The sequence below is a fragment of the Geotrypetes seraphini genome, chromosome 2 (assembly GCF_902459505.1).
Source record: "Geotrypetes seraphini chromosome 2, aGeoSer1.1, whole genome shotgun sequence".
NCBI classification, from domain to species: Eukaryota; Metazoa; Chordata; class Amphibia; order Gymnophiona; family Dermophiidae; genus Geotrypetes; species Geotrypetes seraphini.
The window spans coordinates 304,265,884-304,288,344 of NC_047085.1; the positions used below are offsets into that span (position 1 = coordinate 304,265,884).

Here is a 22,461-nt window from a genome sequence, read left to right on the forward strand (position 1 = left end):
AAAGGAAGAGCTTCCCTCCTTTCCCAACTCTCTGCCCTTTGGTAGCTGCAATCTGTGAAAAACGAAGCCGGTATAAAAACAAATGTGCAGCACCTTAGTTATAAACTTATCTTAAATACAAGATGTTCATCTAAGCTAAGAACAGTCATTCATTTTCATTTGAGCACGGTCTAATGGATTAAAAATAGGTGCAGATGTATGAAGAAAAACACAGAACATCAAAACTACGGAACACCTGACCGCAGCCGAGCACAACTTTTGTTTGGGAGCCAATCACGAGCAGTATTTAAATGAAGTGCGCCCCCCCCCCCCAAGGGGAGCCAGTGAGAGGTGAGAAGGTGCCATTTCTAAATTGTGACGAACCCCACACGACAGACACCACCCAGGACCGGCGCTCGGCTCGCAGGTAAACCATTCCTCAGGGCAGAGAGGGGAGGCGGAGCAGGGACCGAAGCTACAAACATTGTCCTTTCCCTGTTCTGACTGCCACAGGTGTTTATTCTGGCAGTGACATGCTTTTGTCGAGAGGTCAGGTTGTATTACTTGCATGTATTGGAAATAAAAGAGGGTGATACAGTTTTGCACGTAGTGAGAGTTCCCCCCCCCCCTATTTCCCTAGTTTTATTGTGGTATGAGAGTAATGTGTTGGAATCGTGGAGGCTTTTGTGATGGGGAGTAGGGGGAAGGGTTGGTTGACCCTCATAATATTGTTTTATGTTTATATTTGGAAGGCTTTATAATACTGTGGAAAGTCAGAACGTGTTAGTATAACAACAAGCAAAGAAAACGAATCTAAAGAAGCCAGTTGCTTTTCACGAAAATTTGGGACTTTACCTAAAGTTGAACCCCCCCCCCCCCCAAAAAAAAAAAAAAAACAACAACAACCCAACAACCAAAAAAACCACCCCAACAAACAAACAAAAAAACCGCCACTAAAATAATGAAGCTGTTATGATGTGTCAATATTTTGTATTATGTTTAGGGACAGGGATCCAGCTATAGTGAGGAAGCTGGAGATAAAATAATGTTTGTAATACAGAAATCTTCAGTAGTTTATATGATCAGCTGGATGGAAATGTAGTGCATAACAAACCAAACATGTTAAAGAGTTATGGGGAGAAATGTATCCTAGGGCTTCTGTGCACGTATGTCATAACATGCTGAAGTCCTGACATGCAGCACTCTATAGAGAGCTTGATCAAGTGCCTGCCTTAATTTCACTTGCATGTCAGGACTTCAGCTTGTAAAGTTGCACATACATGCACAGAAGCCCTAGGATACATTTCTCCCCTTAACTCTTTATTATGCTTTGCCATGCACTACATTTCCCTCCAGCAAATATTTGTTAGATGTGATTCTAAAAATTGCAAAGCAGCAGGGGATCATTATCCAAATTACTCCTCTGCCAGCAAATGGGAACAGCATTTTTCTATAGCATTTCTAAGAAACAATGTGAATTATTATAAAGTATGAAAGAGAAAATTCTGGGTATTAATACCCAGCCTCATTCTGAGCTTCACCAGCTAAAGGTCACCTGTATATCCACCCATGTTAAAGGCATGCATTGTGGTGGGGGAAAGTCACATATACTGTATAGGATAAGTACAGGTTTCTGCCATAGACTACTCATTCTATGGAATTCACTGCTGTTGCTAGAATTTCAGGTAATATTTAAAATGCACACAATACAGGAAATAATCACAGAGGACGGACAGGTACAACCAGTTGCAGACATGGCATAATTTAATGACAGATATTGTATTCTAGAAACCCTATTGATCTTGGAGAACTCTGGAATCTTTGTAGTTTATGATAAGAGAATCCCAATCATTAGACCAAAATGAAAGATACAGTCTTGTACTGGGAATTTTGGAGTTCTCACAGTAATCTACATATATTTTTTTTTCAGCTGCTATTTAAACTGGCACAAATGAAACCTAGATATTCAGAAATAAATCTTTGGAAATATGTATTATCGCAGGACAAGCAGGCAGCATATTCTCACATGTGGGTACGGACACTTGAAAAGTGAATCACAACTTTAAGTTTAGAAAGTATGCGATCAGCCCGCACCGCGCATGCACGAGTGCCTTTCCGCCCGACGTAGGTGCGTGGTCCCTTCAGGTTCTTAGTTTCCCTGGAGCTAAGTCACATTCAACGTTTGTTGAAAATTTTTTCTGCTTTTTGCTGCCTTCCCGCTCTCGCGAATTGTGACATTTGTAACTCATTTCTCTTTTTTGTTTTTGTCTAAAAAAAAACCAAAACCCCCAAGAAAGAAATTCTCTTTATTTTTTTCTTTTGCCGTTGTGGGCTTTCAGTCCGGCGGGGCCTTTTGAACTCTCTCAATCATCGAGTTAGATTTTTTAGCGGCGGTCTTCCCGTCCATGTTCCGCCGGATTTCAAAAAGTGCAGTCGCTGTGCTTAGACTATATAAGTCACCGATCCTCACCGCTGGTGTCTCCAGTGTATGGGGCCCAAGTACTGTCACAAGTCTTGCTCGCGCTGCTCTTCCTTCCAGAAGCGCACCTTAAAAAAACACCTACTTTAACAGAAGCAGGTTTTTGGTGCCGCAATGGAAGTGGAGCTGACTTCATCTCTGACTTCGCCCACGCCAACCAAGACTCAACTGACAAAGATAATACCGAGATCTTCAGCTATGGCGGAACCATTGACTTTGACTCCAGTGTCGCAATTCACCATGTCTCTGGGTAAGCCGGCTAAGAAGCCTTCCACTTCCCCCACCGGGACGCAGGCCAAAGCTGCATTGAGCCAAGTCATGCCGACCTCGCGTAAGTCCCAACTGTACCGGCTAAAAAGCAAATCGGCTCTCTCCCTTAAGCAGAAAATTGACAACCTGCTGCGGGAGGAACTAGGGGAGCATTTTCACCTACTGGTACCATCCCCGCTTGGGCAGCTGTCAACACCAACTCTCCAGAAACCGGTCCAGTTTGAGTTGCTCACGACACTGACCACTCTTGTGATCACTACTCTCCCGGTGTGGACATCCTCGACAAGGGAGTCAAGTATTCTACCTATTTGGCACCGGTCCTCCTCTGCTACATCAAGGGAGGCCACGTTGGCATGGTTGGGCAAGGCCTCGCGGAAGTCTAAGCATCTTGAGGCCTCAACACTGAGCCACCAGCACCGATTCCTCCGTTCATCTTCTCTATTGAGAGATTCTGACCTATTGGGGGATTCTGAGCCAGAACCACCATCTTCTACAGAGGAGGATTCTTCTGATTCTCATTCTCCTCATCGTTCACTAATCAGAGCCTCATCTCCTTCTGAGAAACTTTCCTTCTCTAGGTTTATGCGCAAGATGGCAAAAGACCTCGATATTCCCTTGGAGGCAGATTCCAAATATAGCAAAGAATATTTGAAAACTCTTGATTATGATCTTCCTCCTAAAGAGATGCTGAAGCTCCCACTTCATGGCATTCTTCAAGAGACTTTTTATAAGAAATTTGAGACTCCTCTTTCTATACTAGTAGCCCCAAAAGTTGGAGTCTCTCTATAATGTGGTACACTTACCAGGCTTTGACAAGCCCCAACTGCCCCATGAGTTTCTAGTGGTGGAGTCCACACTGAAAAAGTTGTCTGGGGCTAGTGTGTATGCATCTGTTCCTCCTGGCAGAGAGGGTAGGACCATGGACAAGTTTGGCAGGCACCTCTACCAAAACTCAATGCTAGCCAACAGAGCAGGAAATTATAATTTCTTCTTTTCTTGCTACTTGAAACACCTTGTTAAGCAGTTTTCATCTTTTCAAAAGTATGTCCCTACTCGAAATTCCTATCTCTCAACAATATCAAGGATTTTACTCCCGATACTTCTTGGTCCCAAAGAAGACGGGAGGACTGCGACCCACTCTGGTCTCAAGCTCTCAACAAATATCTTATCAAGGAGAAGTTCCGGATGCTGTCTCTTGCTCTTCTCTATCCCCTATTTGCTCAGAACGAATGTCTATGTTCTCTGGACCTCAAGGAGGCCTACACACATGTACCAATCCATCTAGCTTCCAGAAAATATCTTCGATTCCAAATCAGTCATCGTCACTACCAGTACAAAGTCCTTCTGTTTGGCCTGGCATCTTCTCTCAGAGTCTTCACGAAGTGCTTAATTGTAGTGGCAGCAGCACTCTGATCCCAAGGTCTCCAGGTATTTCCTTATCTGGACGACTGGTTGGTCAAGGCTTTATCATCTTAGGAGGTGGCTCTGGCGACCACTCACACCATTTCTTTCCTCCAAGTCTTGGGCTTCAAAATCATTTTTCCGAAGTCCAATCTACAACCCACTCAACATCTCCAGTTCATCGGGGCCATTCTGGAACAACTCTCATGAGGGCGTTTCAGCCTTCAGATCACCTAACCACTCTGCTTCATCACTGCCAACAGATGTTTCAGCTCCAAACAATTTCTGTGAGGTGCATGATGGTTCTTCTAGACCTCATGGCCTCCACAGTTCAAGTCACCCCACTTGCCAGACTGCATCTTCGCCCTCCTCAGTGGGCCCTCGCTTCTCAGATCCACTCTCGCAGCATATCTCTGTAACATCATCTCTTCTGCATTCGCTCCACTGGTGGATGACCTCCTCCAATCTATCCAGAGATCTCCTCTTCCATCTTCCTCATCATCAGCAGGTGCTCATGATGGATGCTTCACTGTACGCCTGGGGGGTGCACATGAGTAGTCTTCAGACGCAAGGTCATTGGACGGCCACCGAGCACAAATTTCACATCAACTTGCTAGAGCTCAGAACAATGTTTTATGCACTGAAAGCTTTCCAACATCTGCTGAGCGATCAAGTCCTTCTCCTTCGCATAGACAATCAAGTAGTGATGTACTACATCAACAAGTAAGGAGGCATGGGCTCTCTTCCCCTATGTCAGGAGGCTCAAAAGATTTGGCTGTGGACGACTACCCGCAACCTTTTTCTGAGAGCAGTCTACATTCAAGGCAAGCTGAATTCCTTAGCGGACAACCTCAGCAGAATTATTCAGCCTCACGAATGGTCTTTCAGCTCCATAACTCTTCATTCCATCTTCAAGCAATGGAGCACTCCTCAGGTGGACTTGTGTGCGGCTCCCCATAAACACAGGTTGCCCCAGTTCTGCTCCAGACTTTACTCTCCTCACCGTCTGGAGGCAGATGCATTTCTCCTGGATTGGATGCAAATGTTTCTCTAGTGTTTCCTCAAAAACTTTGTTCAAACTCAGGCAGGAATCAGCCACCATGATACTCATAGCTCCTTGGTGGCCCAAACAACATTGGTACTCTTTTCTACTTCAACTCAGCCCATACCTCTTCCAATATTTCCTACTCTGCTTACACAGAATCAAGGAGCTTTTCTTCATCCCAACCTGCAATCATTACACCTGACAACTTGGTTTCTCTGGGGATGACTTCATCACATCTTTCTCAGCCTGTTCGTAATCCTCTTCTGCAATCCGCCTTGAACAGCAAGGTAATTGTGGAATATAAATCACTAATGTAATGTAATTATTGACACCTCCAGGAAACTGGCCACTCAACAATGTTACCAACAGAAGTGGACTCGGTTTTCTTCCTGGAGTCTTATTCATCATCATCATGATCCAACTTTCTTGTCAGTGGAATTGATGTTGGATTATCTGCTCCATCTGTCTGACTCTGGTCTCAAGTCTACATCTATCAGAGTCCTTCTCAGCGCTATTACTGCTTTTCACACGCCAGTCGAAGGAAAGCCTCTTACTGCCCATACTTTGGTCTCCAGCTTCATGAAGGGGATTTTCAATATGAAACCACCTCTCAAACCTTCCCCTCTATTCTAGGACCTTAATGTTGTTCTTTCCAGCTTAATGAAGCCTCCATTTGAACCAATTGGTGCTGTATCCTAAGAGTACTGATGTTCCCCCAAATCACCAGATTAATCTTTCTGATCTCACACCCAGAAGGGGGTTACGGTATTTTAAAGCACTCCCACTACATGTGTATAACATTTCCTCGCACTCCACGACCTCTCAATATCTGACTGAGTTTTGTCTTATTAAATTCATTGCAACTGAGCTGGTGCTATGCACATCCAAAATAATACTTCATGTTGAATATTTAAGTGGGTGGTCGATGTTGTAGTTTTCTGAATGACCCTCCTTAAATCTTTAGTATCTACTTTGATGGACAAATGGCGTACTACAGCACTCTCAAATAGCAAAATAACAAATGTAAGCCAGATATAAATTCTTCACCACCAGTATAACACCATTAATTAAATTTGAGAGGAAAAGACTAGTAGCTCAGTCACCTTAAAAATGATGAACAATGAGTTTCCAAGTTTATTTAAAATTTGACATACCACTTAAAAATTTCTAAGCGGTATACAAAGTAGAAAGAAAATAAATATAAAATTTTAAAATTTCAGGGATACCACAAATTAAGACGTAGACAAAAACAGAACGTATAGGCCAGGGGTAGGCAATTCCGGTCCTCAAGAGCCAGAGCAAGATCAGGTTTTCAGGATATCCACAATGAATATATATGAGATGGATTTGCATGCACTGCCTCCTTGTGATGCAAATCTATCTCATGCATGTTTATTGTGGATATTCTGAAAACCTGACCTGGCTCCGGTTAGGAGGGGTGTGCTCTTCCTTTAAGGTAATGGCGGAATAAAAATCACTAATGTAATGTAATGTTATTCAGTTAAAGGTCTAGGTATTACAGATCATAAGCATTTTTAAATAAGAACGTTTTAAAATTGGATTTAAATTTGTCTATGGAGATTTCTTCCCGGATGTAATGGTAGCAAATTCCATAAGGTTGGAGCGGTCACTGAAAAGATCTTTTTGCATGTGATGAGCAATAGTAAAGACCATCATTAGTTAGAAATACCTCCCACAGTTATTTCAACAAATATTTCAATCATTTTCAAATAAATGCAATTCTTATTATAAATATAAAATAATTCCTAAATTGAGCCAAAAACATATATATAGTGGCAATTTATCTGAAATAGCTTAGCTTGACGAAGCCCTCCATTCCACTATAATATATAATAACTAGTCTTTAAGCCCGTTACATTAACAGGTGCTAGAACATATGTGTGTGTGTCTGTCTTTATTTCTTTCTCTCTCTCTCCTTAGCTGCTTTTTTTCTTTCTGCCTTTCTTTTTCCTTGGTTGTCCATCACCACCCCTTGCCTGCTCCCCCTGTCCATTTTCCCTTCCTTTTACCTCCCCTGTGTCCACCACCACCCCTTCACTGCTTTCCTTATGCAGCAGCAGCCCTTGTCTCTTTGTTTTACCTCCCCCCTGTCTAGCAGCACCTCTTTCCTTCTCCCCCTGTCCAACATTAGTCCTCCGTTCCTTTTCTTCAACCCCCTGTCCATCAGCATCTCTTTCGTTCTCCCCCTGTCCAACGGGTGCTAGAGTAGACGACTGTTTTTTTTTTCCTTTCTCTCTCTGTGCTTGGATGCTGTCTGTCTGTCATTCTTTCTGTCTGTGTCTCTGTCTTGCGCTCTGCCTGCCTGTATTTCTCCATTGCGCCATGCCTGCCTATCTCTCTGTGGCCCCCTTCTCTTCCCCGGCATGATTGGTGTGTGCCCCCAGCACACCCTTCCCCCCAAAGCAGCCCTGTTTCCCAATGCCCCTGCCCCCTTTTGTGCCATGCCTGCCTGCTCCGTGGCCCCCTTCTGTTTCCCCCCTATGATTGCTGTCTGGTCCAGCAAACCCCTCACCCCAAAGCAGCCCCCTTTCCCTCTCCCCTTGTTGAGCCATGGCTGCCTGCTCTGTGATCCCCTGCCCATGATTGCTGTGTACCCCCAGCACACCCCTACCCCCAAAGCAGCCCCTTTCCCTCTCCCTCTGCTTGCCTGCAATGCCTGCCTGCTCCCTGTGCATCAGCATCAGCATTTCCCTCCCCCTCACCTGTTCCTTCGTAGCAGCATGGAGATAAAACGGCTCCCTTAGTTCTTTGCTGGATTTTTTTTTTAAGTTTAAAGATGCCTACGCGGCTCCTCTCACGATCCGGCCTGCGTCGGAAGCCTTCTCTGACACAGGCCGGGATCGTGAGAGGAGCCACGGTGGCAGTTTTAAACATTAAAAAAAATCCAGCGAAGAACTAAGGGAGCCGTTTTCAAAGCCACCGCCGCGGCTCCTCTCATGAGCTGCACTTATATTATGTCGGAAGATGAGAGAGGAGCCGCGGCGGCGGCGGCAGATTTGAAATGAAAATAATTTATGCGGCCAGCCGGCTCCTTCGAAACCCTCCTCCCCCCCCTTTCCCTTCCCGCGGTCCGTCTGGCTGCGGTGCGGCCTGTGGAGGCGATCGGCTGGTGACGTATTAGAGCGCATGCGCACCCCTTCGGCCACAGACCTAAACGCACAGAACACGCAAATAGCAATGCGCATGCGCGGCTAGCTCTTTATTATATTAGATAACCGGTTGTCTGCCAATGGAGGCAGAGTGCTGTATTCTTCGGGAGCTGCCCATAAGCATCCACCGCCCACCAAGAGCAGTGCGGCCTGACACTGGATTGTTCTATCTCTGTGCATCTTCTGCCTGGAAGCGATGAGTCGGGGTTGCAGCAGCTGGAAAGCCTGAGCTGATATTTGTCCCGTCTGGACTTTTGCCGTTGGGATTATTTAAAATATGCTGAGGCAACAGAGCATATTTATTTGATATTTTTTTTTTCCAGTTTATGAATTATTTAAAATTTTATTCCATTGTTTTTACCCCTATTGTTTTTATTTTATTAATTGAATTTCCCTGAATTGTATTGTTTAATGGTTCCTCCCTTCTATTCCTTTTTACATATTCCTTTAATTCATTTAAATGCTCCTATCTGTAAAGTTAGGAATTTCTATGAAATATTCTACATGCTTCTCTCCTCTCCACTCCTTCCTGCCCTCCATAGTCCTCCCTACCCTTTTCTAACCACTTTCTCTGTAATGTCACCTACAGCTTGTATAGGTATGTGAGACGCACAAATGGAAGAAATAAAATAAATTTAAAAAATAATAGCTTCCTCGGGATCAGCTTCTCAATACTACATTTGCTGACCCAGTGGCTCTCCCAATAGCATCATTTATCTGGGAAACTTCCTTATGTAAATTTTATGTATTATTTTGAACCACCTTGTTAATCTGTTTAGGATGTATTGGTTGCACACTAAATTCTTTAATAAACTAAAATATGCACTAGCTGAATGAAAGAAAATACATGGGATGGGATTTCACATATGATCTATCCTTAGAAACAAAGAAAAATGAAGGCAGATAAAGACCAAGTGGCTAACCTATCCCTTCCTCTTCCCCAGAGAACCAACATACTTGTCCCAAACTTTCTTGAATTCAGATACAGGTAGAGAAAAAGATCTAAGATATACACAATAAGCACAGGTAATGAAATCAAATGAAATCAAAAAACTCCCAAGCTATATCATACAGTGATGATTTGGTCTTTATACATTTGTATCAACATCTTCTTTAGCCTTAAGAAAATCTTCCAACTGTTTAAGATCAAAAAATTGAAAATGATTACCCTCATAAGTTACCATACACAGGGGTAGGCAATTCCGGTCCTCGAGAACCAGGTCAAGTTTTCAGGATATCCACAATAAATATGCATGAGATAGATTTCCATCTCAAGGAGGCAGTGCATGCAAATCCATCTCATACATATTCATTGTGGATATCCTGAAAACCTGACCTGCCTGTGGCTCTTGAGGACCGGAATTGCCTACCCCTGCCATACAGATACAAGGAAAGCAAGGTACAAATTCAGCCCCCAGTGATCCATAGCTTGAGCTTGTGAAATGACTGCTTCTGAAAGAGCAATTACATCCTTAGTTTGATCATTAAATACTCTAATTATAGAAGAGTTAACGCTCTGTACACTGTCCCAAAATGCTTTTAATGCCACCATGGCTGGTCTTTCCATAACCACCTCAGATAAAGCATGAGAAACAGGCCTCTGAGCCCTAACCAGGTCACTTACAGTTTTCTCAGTAAGGAGGACCCTTACTGCTGCTTGCTTCCTCTGATCTTCTGGGATGTTAACATTAACCTATAATATCTTTAAATGTTCAGAGTATTCTAGGGGAGAAAAACGCCCCCAGTTGCTTCAGGAAACTACTCTGTTCTCTTTGCAGATCCTGCTTCATTTAGCTCTATCCTCAGACTGCTTCCTAGCTGAGGAGGTGTCACTCGTATGACTGGGCTTAGGGAAGCCCTCTCTACACTGCTGCTTGACATCACCACGGCGGGCCAGGACAGATGATCTATTTGCAGCTATAGACACTCATCTCCCTGTCTGCCTTATCACGGGCATTGAAAAGGAAGCCGGGAGAGGCTCCCTGACTTTCCTTCGTTTCTTGCCCATAATCAATGGACAGAACTCTGACAAGGCTTCAATCCCTCAAGAAGGTAAGAACTCCTACAAACCACACCTCTTACAAGGAGCCATCTTGGATCTCGCCCTTGGGATTTTGCAGTTCAAATACATGGCCTTGCATTTCTTAGCATGAAATCTTAGCTGCCCCAATTCTGGACCATTCTTCAAGCTTTGTTAGGTCCTTCCTAATGTTCTCTACACCATCAGGGGTGTTTACCCTATTGCAGATTTTGGTATCGTCTGCAAAAAGGCAAATTTTGCCAGTCAGCCCTTCAGCAATATTGCTTGCAAAAATGTCAAAAAGAACAGGTCCAAGAACATGCCACTGGTAACATCCCTTTCCTCAGAGCTATCTCCATTTACCACTACATTCTGTCACCTTCTACTTAACCATTTCCTGACCTAGTCCATCACATAATAAATAAACATGTTGAATATAGTGAATAAGCTTAAATAAATGGGTGTCCACTATCTATTGAAAACTCCTTTGTTGCTTAAACCTCGGTTTGAAGCCTGGATTTTCAGTTGATACCAGTGAAGATGTATCTGCTTACCTTCACCCAGGTATTGAGTATAGGAGCCATTAAAGTGTATCTTGTGCCTATTACTCTTGCCTCAGCCCATCTTATGAAGCATACACTAAAATCCATAATTCTAATAGGCTCCGTCTTTATTCATAGCCAATGTTTTTCTGGATTGTTTCTCTACCAACACAGATTTGATCTGTGTAGTCCGATAACTTTTAAATATGGGCAGTGACAGACCCCTTCTCCTTACCTGGCATTACACTTTGTATGTTGACCGTTGGGTGACTTCAATTCCAGATGTATCTGGCCAATACTGTGTTTAGCCCATGAAAATACGAATAACTTAGGTATTTTACAAGGTGCCTTCATGAATAGTTATAATAACACTGCACAACAAATTTTAACTTTTTTTCTGGGCAAGAAGAAAATGAGGTTTACTTTATAGAATTTGACCTCCTATAAATAGCCTCAGTTTTCTCCTATTACATATAGTTTTTGAGCAAATTGAAAATACATATAGCAGGGATGTCCAACCTGCGGCCCGGTGAAGCATTTTGTGCGGTCCCGGTCAAGAGCGATGCAGTGTTTTCCTCTGCTGGCTCCAGGTGTTTACCGTCTTGCCGGCTCCCTCCTCTGTCTTGCCGCAGCGTTTGTGCGGCCCCAGAAATATTTTTTTTTGGCCAATGCGGCCCAGGGAAGCCAAAAGGCTGGCCACCCCTGATTTATAGCATGCGCCGATTTAAGAGTTCCTATAAATATTATTTTCTAGAATCGTTTTGCTGTTGAAGTGCATTTATAAACGAGATTAGGAGCTAATTAATGTCCAACAATAGTCAGCCAGCATTAATGAAATCCATCTGTCCTGATATCGTTTCTCCACTGTAGCAATGTCCTGGTGAAACCTTTCCCCGTGCTCATCACTAACACTACCAAGATTATCAGGGGGAAGATCCAGATGCAAGTGGAGAAAATTAATTTTTAGTGACATGTTGCATTTGAGATCACAGAATGCTTTAAGCATCGTCTCCACCATTTGGACAGAGTCTGGTGCCTTCCTATTCCCCAGAAAATTATTTACTTTCTTCAATGCTATCCATGCACTTTTCTCACTTTAGCTTAAAAATCTAATTTGAGGCAAACAGTTTTAATATTTCAGAGATTGTTATAACATTTACTCCAAGCATTAGAAAATATAGCGAAAATGTTAAGTTTTGCATTCTAATGCTCTTTTGCCAAAAATCAGAGAGTTATACTGAAAAATTAAGGTCAGTTTTGAATTCACTAAAGAACACCCACTACAATTCATGCCCCAAAACCTCTGTTGCACAGTGTAATCTAGTAAGAACATTCATCTTTATCACATTAATTCACAAGAGTAGAACGTGAGCTACATAGTTCTGTTTTCCCGAATCATGCTTTTTTCTCTGCAGTGTAAACTGAATACTTTTCCTGAAGTAGTTGAGTTGGTTATCCCTAAATATTTTATGCTTTCTTTATGCCACTGGAATAGAAAACTAGGCCAAGTGGTTCACTCCATTTTGTCTCAATTAGATCAGTGGTTCGCAATTTTTCTTCTGTTGTGATATACCTGATAGACAATGTTCATGTATGTGACACACCGAACGCTATAATTCACAGCTGAACAAAGCATGCCTAAATATTTCATTGTATAGCTATATGTTTAGCATGAGTTTGCCTATTCTATATCAAAACTGTATGCAACACATCAATCTCAGGTTTCTCACTTGTCATACAACAAAACAAATTATATATCCAAATTCTAGTGTCATTTCAGTCACAGCAACACAGAATCCCTGCACTGTGAAGTAAAGAATGACACAGTGACAAAATTCATTACCGTTCCTGTCCCCGCGGATAACTGCAGGAAACCATCTCTATGTCATTCTTTACAGAGAGAGGGAAGAATCAGAGTATGAATGGGCACAACCACTGACCCTCAAGTTTTTAATTAAAGAAGTGTATCTCAAACTGTATGCCAAGGCACAGTAGTGTGCCAGGAGGAAGAGAGGCACCTGACAGCTGACTTCCTTACACAGTACAGCGTCAGCGCTGCCCGATTCACCGAAGGCCTGCATGTTTCCCCCTTCTCTCTAGCGTCCTCCGGCTTCCCCCCTGGCCTCCCGGTCTCACCGTTAAAGATAATTACAGCAGCCTGCAGAGGATTGCTGGTAGGTAAAATTATTTTATTTTCAATATAGTGATTGAAATGTGTCAGTTTTGAGAATTTATATCTGCTGTGCATATGAAAAATGAATGGAAAAAATTGCATTACAATTAGTAAAGGGGATGGGATCTGGGGAAGAGCTTGGGTGGGCCTAGGGAGGTCTGTGGTTGGGGTACTCAGTTGATATTTGTTAGACTTAGGGGGTACTTAGCTTGAAGTAGTTGAGCAACACTGCTGTAGGCAATCAACTGGCTCCAGTGCCTCTCCTTCTCTCTGGTCCTCTTCCCTGCTGGCAACCCCTACTGGTGTCTCAGGGCCCATCTGGAGGGCCTCTGCATATGCGCGGACATCGACATGATGATGTCACGCATATGCGTGCAGGGTAGGATTAATTCGTTGAGGGCCCCTAGGCACATGAGTACACTGGGCCTCCTGCCCCGCCTGCCCCCCCCCCCCACCATGCGCCCAGGCGGAAACAGGAAGCTGCGTCAGAGGGAAGCTTTGGGCAAGCAGCACCGCTTGCACAATTACAGTTCCCGTGGCCTTTCTTACCCGCGTTGCTAGCTTGTCTTACTTTCCGTCAATGGGGGGGCTGCATTGCCGATCGGGGTGGGGCCCGCGTTGCCGATCGATGCTGGAGGGGCCCATCGCTGTTTGGAAAAAACAATGTTGATGCCCTTCTTTATCGGGCCCCACTGACCATTTTGGGCCCTAGGCACGTGCCTACTTGGCCTATTGGTTAATCCTGCCCTGTATGCGTGATGTCATCATGGTGACGTCCACCCACTTCTGGGTGCCTCAAGCCGTGGCCACTACCTTTAGTGTGCCCCGGCTCGAGAAAGCTTGAGAGACTTTGAATTAAAGAATGCTGGTGTAGAAGGACCGAGTTTGAGATATACACTAAAGAACGACAGTCTCTGGTATCCAGAGCAGATATTGTGATGTCATAATACCTCATTCCACCAATGCCTAAGAGCCAACCTCATCAGTGATGCCACAATAGGTTCATCATCCTATAGTTGGCTCATATAAGAATCAGAGTATGAATGGACACAGCCACTGACCCTCAAGCCTTGCATTGAAGAACTCTGGTGTAGAAGGACTGAGGTTGACCTCGATACTAAAGAATGACATGGGATTGTTTCCCGCAGTTATCTGCAGGGACTGGGACAGTGATGAATTTTATCACTGTGTCATTCTCTACCATGAAGCAACATACAAAAACCTGCAAATATGCTACTCAGAAACTATATAGCAAACTGCAGACCTGCAACATGTTCAGTTGTGGCTGGAAGCAGTTTTTATTATTGGAAGTAGCGGGGAAGCAGAAACGGGGACCAGTTACAGGGATTTCAAGATTGCTGTTTATGTTTGTTTGTTTATATTTATTTGGAATTTATAGGCCGCATTTTATTTTAACATCAATGTGGTTTATATAAAAACAAAGAAAAGAACGCCATCTTGCAGGCACTGATCCTCCTTGTAAAGGGAACACAGGTTTACTGTCTACACCAAATTTGTTTGCGACACCTTTCTCACCTCTTGGGGACACACCAGTTGAGAACCACTGGCTTAGATCCATTTAGCTTTTATCCTGATACTTGTTTGTGCTTTTGGTACTCTATCAGAAATTGCCCCAGCAATTGCTTGGAATCACTGAAATATAACAGGGTATAAAGAGCCACTTTCAGCTCAAGACCCCGTACCCATATTCCATCAATATCAGGAATAAGTCCAACTGCATATGCAAATGGCTCCAGTGTGACAATGTGAAAACCAAGGGCAAAAGTGAGCAGCCTTTGCTTAACGCCTCTATGAATTCCAAAAAGAGCCTATTATGTAAATGGCAAGATTAAAAAATACAATAAGCATCGCCATACTTAGTGACAGACCCAAGGTCTAAAAAGCCCAGTATTCTGTTTCCAGCAGTGGTTGATTCAGGTCACAAGTACCTGGCAGGATCCCAAAAGAATAACAGGATCCATGCTGCTTATTCCAACTTGTCCAAACCTTTTTAAAACTGTTTTTACCACATTCTCTGGCAACAAATTCCAGAACTTAATTACATGTTGAGTTGGGAAATACTTTTATCTGATTTCTTTTAAATGTACTACTTAGTAACTTCATTGCGTGCCCTGAGTCCTGGCATTTTTGGAAAGAGTAAACAAGTGACTCATGTCTCCAAACTGAAGAGCCCTGGCCTCCTTAGCCATTGCTCATAGGGAAGTCATCCCATTCCCCTGTATCATTTTGGAAGGGTATAGATCAGTGGTCTCAAACTCAAACCCTTTGGGGGGCCACATTTTGGATTTGTAGGTACTTGGAGGGCCGCAGAAAAAAATAGTTAATGTCTTATTAAAGAAATGACAATTTTGCATGAGGTTAAACTCTTTATAGTTTATAAAACTTTCCTTTAACAGTTTTACCTTATGCAAAATTGTCATTTCTTTAATAAGACATTAACTATTTTTTCTGCGGCCCTCCAAGTACTCTTATTTTTTCTGAAGCACTCACATTTAAAGTTTAATATCTTTTCTTTCTCAAAACTCAAAACTGGCACATTTCTATTACTAAATTGAAAATAAAATCATTTTCCTACCTTTGGTAATTTCATCAGTCTCTGGTTGCACTTTATTCTTCTGACTGTGCATCCAATATTTCTTCTCTTTTCAGCCTCCTGTATGCTTCCTCTCCTCCAGACCTCATTCCCTCCCCCAACTTTTTTCTTTCTTTTTCTATGTCTGTCTTTCTCTGATTCCTTGTCCCATTTTTTGCTTTGTGTCTGGCACCTTGTCCCCCCCCCCTTCTTTTTTTTTCCTTCTGGCTCCCTGTCCCCCCCTTCTTTCTTTTTTCCTTCTGGCTCCCTGCCCCCCCTTCTTTCTTTCTTCCTTCCTGCCCTCCCCCATGCCACCGCCCCGGAGAATAGGCTGCTGCTGCTGCTGCTGGCGCCATCGGGAACAGACCGAGATCTCCACGGGGCCGACCAACTCTCGCTGCCCGACGTCAATTCTAACGTCAGAAAGGACGTTCCGGGCAGCCAGGCAGCGATTGGCTAGCCAGAACGTCCTCTCGACCTCAGAATTGAGGTCGGGCGGCGAGAGAAGCAGGGAGCTTAAAGAACATTGTGCCGGCGGTGAGAAGAGAAGGGAAGGGAAGCAGTTGGGCACCCCTGCTCTAGACGAGCCGCAAGCCGCACTCTATGAAGAACAGTGGAGGGTGACCAGTTGTGCGGACCGCCCCCTCCCCCCCTTTGGTACGCCACTGGAGCAGCAGCGTGTCTGGCCGGCTCATTCCATTCAAAGCCGCGGGTGGCGGCTCCTTGCGAGATCCGCGCCTGCGTCTGAAGCCTCTCTGATGTTGTAATGTCAGAGAGGCTTCCGATGCAGGAGCGAATAGCGCAAGGAGCCGCCAAACCGCGGCTTTGAACGGAACGAACCGGCCAGACCCGCTGCTGCTCCAAAAGGAAATAATTATCCAGTCCAGACCGCGGTCCGCAAATAAAACTTGGAGAGCCACATGCGGGCCGCGGGCCGCGTGTTTGAGACCGCTGGTATAGATAGTGTGACCATATGGCTCCAGAAAAAAAGGGGACGGATTGAGACATCCGGGTTTTACTTCCATTGAAAGCAACCAAGATGTCTCAATCTGTTCTCCTTACTTCCATTGCTTTCAATGGAAGTAAAACCCGGATGTCTCAATCCGTCCCCTTTTTTTCTGGAGCCATATGGTCACACTATAGAGCACTTTAAGCACTGTGACAAACACTGGCCCAAAGTTACAACTTTGTAACCCTTGGACATAGAGTATAAAATACCATTCTACTCTGACAAGACCTTCTCAGCATCTAATGCCATGAAGACAGCCAATGAGGTCTACTCTGGTACAGTGTTTGATTTAGGTCCAGCACCCTTTATACATTATTTGAAATATTATCTCCCGTGATGAATCATGCATTAACAGGGAAAGCTGTATTAAGCCTAAACACAGACTGCCCAATATTCAGAATGATTTACCTGGATAGGAGCCTCTTCTGGCCAGTTAAATCACCTCTGGCTGCCTAGCTGGTGATAGTCAGCAACATTTAACCAGACAGTGAATCTGAATATCATCACAAACCATCCTGGCACTGTTTGATTAGTGCCGTGGTAGTCTTTGGACAGAACATGGGCAGTGCCTGGGATAAGCCAATACTTAGCCAGTTAGTGGTGATATTTACACTGCTAATGGGTTAAGTAATCAGCTAGTTAGGACAGCAAAAAGGCTGTCTTAAATTTAGCCAAGGAGCTAACTAGGCATTGGTCTGAATGCCAGCCAGTGCCTGTTACCTCCCAGAAGTGGCAGAAGAGCTTGTTGGGGCTCCCTTGCTCCCCTCAGTCATGATCACCCCTCCCTTCCTCTCTAAAGCAAGTAGGTGACAACCAACCCCTCTCCCTCTGTAGGCCAGCCAGCCAATGTTTTAAGGCCTTGGTGGTTAGGCAGGAGCAATGCCCACTCACTCCTGCCCTTCACGGCTTTCGTTCCAGTATGGCCACTGCAACCCTGCCAGCTTGTCAGAGACTACTAGGAAGCTTGGAAAAGGTCATTCTGATAATCGTCTGGTAAAATACTGGCATGCTAAACTGACTGGAACCGATTAACACGGTAACGTTTTGAGAATCCGGCCTTGGGTGAATAAATTTGGATTTAGGGGGAACGCTACATGTGGTGCACTTAGATTTGAGTCAAGCCTTTGACATAGTTCTGCATTAGGCGAATAACAGATAAACTGAGTACCCTCAATCTGGATCGAAAAGTGACTAACTGGGATAGAAACTAGTTAAATGAAAGGAGACCAGGGGTGATAGCATCCTTTTCATCAGGGTAAACTTCATTTACTATCAGTGGTGTATCACAGGGATCGGTCCCTTGTCTGACTGTTTTTAACATCTGTGAGTGATATTGCGGTGAAGTGATATTGGATAATATTTGCTTCTTTGTGGATGATAGAAAATTTTGTAATAGGGTAGATACCCCTGATGACACGGATAGCTAGAATATGGACCAGAAACTGACAACTAAGATTTAATGCTAAAAAATGCAGGGCCATGCTCTTCGGCTACAGAAGCCCAAAGGAGCAGTCAGTAAGGTAGTAAAGGGGGGAGGGGGCGATTCAACCCAGGTGCCATCTTGTTTGGTGCGCTAGCACCCCTCCTCCCCCCCTTTCCGAGCGCGCACCCCTTTCCTTCCTCCATACCATTTTTAAACTTTGGGGCGAGCAGCCAACTTGCCGCTCATGTCAGCTTCGGCAACCTTGTTGATATCACTTCCGGAACCCGCACCTAGGAAGTGACATCAGAGAGAGGGCCAAAGCTGACGCAGGCAGTAAGTTGATGGCCGTTCGCACCAAAGTTAAAAAGGTATGGGGAAGGGGCACGCATGGTGGTGGGGGGGGGCAGGGGAGAGGTGCCACCACTCCAGGCACCGCTCGCCCTCGCTACACCACTGGGAGCAGTAACATTTAGGCAGGGGAAGTAGTTTTGCGCTTGAAAGAGTGGGGCTTGGGAGTGACAAGATCATTAGAAACTAAAGTGGCAAAACAGGTAGAGAGGGCAGCAACCAAAGCCAGTCTCTGGTGAGGCTCCATTTATTACATTACATTAGAGATTTCTATTCCGCCATTACCTTGCAGTTCAAGGCGGATTACAAAAGAGTTATAGAAGGAAGGTTACAAAGTAAGATCCCAGGTCATTTCCAAAGAGTAGATCAGGTTGTATCAGTGAGTTAGGGAGAAGATTGGAAGAAGGAAAGTACTCATATTAAGCCTTTTTCAGGGATTTCTTGAAGAGTATAGTTTTTATTTCCTTTCTGAACATCTTGTAGTCTGGGGTTGTTATCAGTAGATTGGCGATTTGGTTATCTAATTTTGCTGCTTGAGTAGCTAGGAGGCCATCGTATAGTTTTTTCCGTTTAACTTCTTTGATTGGGGGGGGGTTGAATGGGGTGTGTGTTTTTCTATGTCTGGTAAAGGTAGTTTGGACGAGGCGGTTGTTCAGGTAGGTTGGGCTGTCTCCGTTTATAGTTTTAAATAGTATACAGTAGAATTTAAATAGTGTTCTTTCCTAGATTGGAAGCCAGTGTGAGTTGAGGTATGCCTCTGTAATGTGGTCGTGTTTCCTCAATGAGTAGACGAGTCTCAGAGCTGTATTTTGAATTGTTTGTAATTGTTTAATCATTGTTGCAGGGCAGGGGAGATAGAGGATGTTGCAAGTAGTCTAGTAGACCTAGCATTAGGGATTGTACTATGAGCTGGAATTGTTGTACTGTGTACAGTTCTGGAGACTGCACCTTCAAAAAGACATAGCCACAAAAAAATTGGCATAACATAAATTATAGTTTTTGGTGGGAAACCTTATGCCAAATTTATAAGTTTGAACGTATGAATTCATTACAATTGGGACACTATAATAAATTCAAAGAGATTTGGGGTCCATTGACAAACTTTTGTAAGAATTGATCATTAGTAGTTCCCTTTGATTTCTGAATGAGTACTAGATACATCCAGGAAGTGCGGGTGGGGGGTGTTATGTATTTATTATATCATTTGATTGTAATGAGTGCTGTTTATTGTACTAATTGTTGGTTAGCCTGATGCACTTTATGTTGGCTTTTAAAAATGAATAAAGATTTATTAAAAAAAAAAAAAAAAAAAAGACATAACCATTCCCGAATCAAATTTATGAATTATCCATTTGGATGATATAATTAAGCAGATGAATTATTGAACTATATGAATTATTGAAATTATTGTCAATTTGGGAAAAGTGTTTATAATTTAATGAGGCAACATTAGAGTTTATTCTGATGGTTACTGCCGTAGCACAGCTTGTTTTTGCACATGATTGCACTTTGCACTTTACACTTGTGGTGGTATAATTGTTTTTAGTAATAAATGTAATAAATGATGTATATTTTTTAAGAAGGTTATAAATAAAATAAATATAATGACATTCTTTGTATAGAGTAACCAGGATGGAGTCAGTCCAGAAGATGGCTATTAAAATGGTCATAAGAACATAAGAATATCCTTACTGGGTCAGACCAATGGTCCATCAAGCCCAGTAGCCCGTTCTCACGGCCAATCCAGGTCACTAGTGCCTGGCCAAAACCCAAGGAGTAGCAATATTCCATGCTACTGATACAGGGCAAGCAGTTGCTTCCCCTGTGTCTTTCTCAATAATAGACTATGCACTTTTCCTCCAGGAACTTGTCCAAACCTTTCTTAAAACCAGCTACGCTATCCGCTTTTACCACATCCTCTGGCAACGCGTTCCAGAGCTTAACTATCCTCTAAGTGAAAAAAAATTTCCTCCCATTGGTTTTAAAAGTATTTCACCTAATGTTTGTAGCCTTCATCATAAAGCATATAGAGACAGACTCATAGACCTCAAAATGTATACCTTGGAAGAAAGACAAGAGGGAGGAGATATGAATGAGACATTTAAATATCTCCATGGCATAAATGAACAGGAGTCCAGTCTCTTTCACCTGAAAACAGGCTCTGAAACAAGTGATCATAAGATGAAGTTGAAGGAGGATAGACTCAAAAGTAATCTAAGGAAATACTACTTCTTGGAAAGGGTGGTGGATACATGGAATGACCACTGGTAGAGGTGGTAGAGATGAGGACTGTATCTGAATTCAGGAAAGCATGGGACAGCCATGTGAGATCTCTTAGAGATAGTTGATGATATGGATGGGCAGACTGGATGGGCTATATGTAGGCTCCAGATAAAGGAGGACGGATTGAGACATCTGGGTTTTACTTCCATTGCTTTCAGCAGAAGTAAAACCCGGTTGTCTCAATCCGTCCTTCTTTTTCTGGAGCCATATGGTAACCCTAGTTATATGGCCTGCCACCATTTTCTCTGTTGCTATGTAAGATTTTAAATGGAATCCAAGATTCTACAGGAAGCCAGTGATGTGCCTTGAACGGCCCACCACTACCTGTGCAACTGTACTCTAATTACTCAGGAAGTTCAGCTGGTACAATCTGCGTAAAATAAAGGCATGCACTCCATTAATCAGGTCATCCCTAGACATAATGGGTTTAAGTTGGTAAATTAGTCTCAATACTGAGTGAATCTGAGGGCTCACTGACAACTAAGACCTTACAGAAGTGATCCAGAGTCGCCTACTTCTAGACATTTGTCTAAATGAAGGTGCTTAATATATTTCTGAATTTCTTTGAAGTAATTGCATTCAGTTGTCTTCATTTATCTTCATTCGAGGAAAGCAATGAAGACAATGTAAATCTTTTTTTTTTTTTTTTTAAACTAAGATCTGAAAGAATCTTTTAAAAACCTCTGCAATCTCCAGTTTTCGTAAACCTTCTGCCACCCAGTCTTGTCATAGGAATGGGTCAGTGATTTACTCTGGCAAGCATCTTGTCTTGTTTATTGTCAAACAAGTGGAATCTATACTTCACACTAATTGACAAAGTAATCATCTTATTCTCTTATAAAGGTTTAATACTTTTTTTAAAAAACATAAATAGCCTCTTATAAAACTACCCCTATTGGGTATGTGTGTACAGTTATCAAAATAGAGCGTTTACTTGTATGTGACTCAAGTATAACCATGTTCGGGGGAGGAGTTTGGGCAGGGCAGAAGCAGAGCCACAAAATATGCACACTGGTTGTAAGAAAGCAACTATGCATGTACGTTAGCTGCATACATTTACACTAGCTCCTGAACACATTTTAGCCACCATTTTGACTGTTTTTAATGCAGTTTTTAATGCAGTAGGTATCTAAGTGCCTTTATAGAATAGCTTCAAAATAGGCACCTATATGGCCTCCCAACTTAGATGACCTGTTATAAAATATGTAAGTTTTTATTTTTATTATTAAATTGCAAGACAAAATACATACACTATATTTGAAACAAATAATGCAGCACAAAATATACATAAAAAGAACCGCAGGAAATGTACAAGGTACAGGAATTTTATTCAAATCAACAAAAGGTATTGTATCCAAAATTAGTCCTTGATGTTAAATACTATGAACCCGACACAGTCCATGTTTCGAAAAACACTTCTTCCTCAGGGGTCCATGATGTAATAATAATAATAATAACTTTATTCTTCTATACCGCCATAATCGTGCGACTTCTAGGCGGTTTACATTGAAGAGAGCTGGACAATCAGCGAGTTACAATATGCAGATAGTCAGTGGAATTACAGTAAGAATTACAGTATGCAGAATCTTAAAAAGTAGCGAATTACAATATACCGTTTGTTTAGAATTTCAGAGGGGGCATATTAGGGAAAAAAAGAAATGGAATTAGTGTTTGGTGTAGTTAATGTTTAGGTGATATATCTGTCAAATAAGGCAGTTTTTATGAC

At 43.0% G+C, this 22,461-nt stretch overlaps 1 protein-coding gene across 1 annotated transcript in view; it reads left to right on the forward strand.

The window, feature by feature from the left end:
* The first annotated feature begins 327 nt into the window (after positions 1-327).
* TRIOBP (TRIO and F-actin binding protein) overlaps positions 328-22,461 on the forward strand; it is a 287,725-nt gene continuing 265,591 nt past the window's right edge. The window contains exon 1 of the mRNA XM_033929925.1: positions 328-406. The gene's annotated coding sequence lies outside the window, so the exon portion shown is untranslated. The remainder of the gene's footprint in view (positions 407-22,461) is intronic.